Source organism: Carlito syrichta, unplaced genomic scaffold (genome assembly GCF_000164805.1).
Source record: "Carlito syrichta isolate Samal-C Ts95f unplaced genomic scaffold, Tarsius_syrichta-2.0.1 Scaffold147589, whole genome shotgun sequence".
NCBI lineage: Eukaryota > Metazoa > Chordata > Mammalia > Primates > Tarsiidae > Carlito > Carlito syrichta.
Genome location: NW_007091685.1, coordinates 143,337 through 144,288, shown reverse-complemented (window position 1 = coordinate 144,288; position 952 = coordinate 143,337).

Below are 952 nucleotides of genomic sequence, written 5' to 3'. Positions count from 1 at the left end.
AGTCGAATGCAGTGGCCGCTTCCGGCCACCGCAGCCTCGACCTGCTGGGCTCCGGCAATCCTTCCGCCTCAGCCTTCCAAGTAGCCGGAATTACAGGCATGCGCTACCACGCCCAGCTGATTTTTTTGATTTATTGTAGAGATGAGGTCTCGCTGCCCAGGCGGGTCTCGAACCCGCGGGCTCAGGCAATCCGCTCACCTCAGCCTCCCAAAGGCGCGGGATTACAGGTTGAGCCACCAACCCCAGCTCACCATTTTCTTAATACACAGCAGCTTGTGTGTATTGGCTTGTATAGTCTCCAGGCAGATACAACTACTCTCAATTTGCTGGTAAGGACACTGAGGCACAGAGAAGATAAGTAATTTGCTGTAGGTCACATCGCTTGTGGGAAGTTTCAGAGTTTAAAATGAGATCAGAACCTAAATATATTTGCCTCCATATCCTGCATTTACTTCTTCTGAGTTCTCTTCAGCTGCCATTTATAACTATGCTAAAAATAATTTTATTCTGAATATGCTTAACATTATATTTGTTCAGTTAACTGCAATCTGATATAACACTAAAATCTTCGATTGTTGTATTTTCCACTTGGTTTGAGTTTGTTCCCTACAATTGTATTACAATTATAATAATCAAGTCACTTAGTAATGATATAATGAATAAGTGGTGAAATTATAAAGGAATTTAAACCCTGCTGTCATCAATAGACACCAAAGGTTTATATCTTATCCTTGAATCAGGTTGAAGATACCATAATATTAGCCACAGTAAAAATTTAGGTCAACTGAGTCTGAGATGTTCCCGCACTATGTAAAGCAATTTTCTTGGGTCTTGAAGAGACCATCAAAACTAAGAAACTGGCTGGGCACAGTGGCTCACACCTATAATTTCAGCACTTTGGAAGACCAAGGCAGAAGGATTGCTTGAGTCCAGGAATTCAAGACCAGCCTGG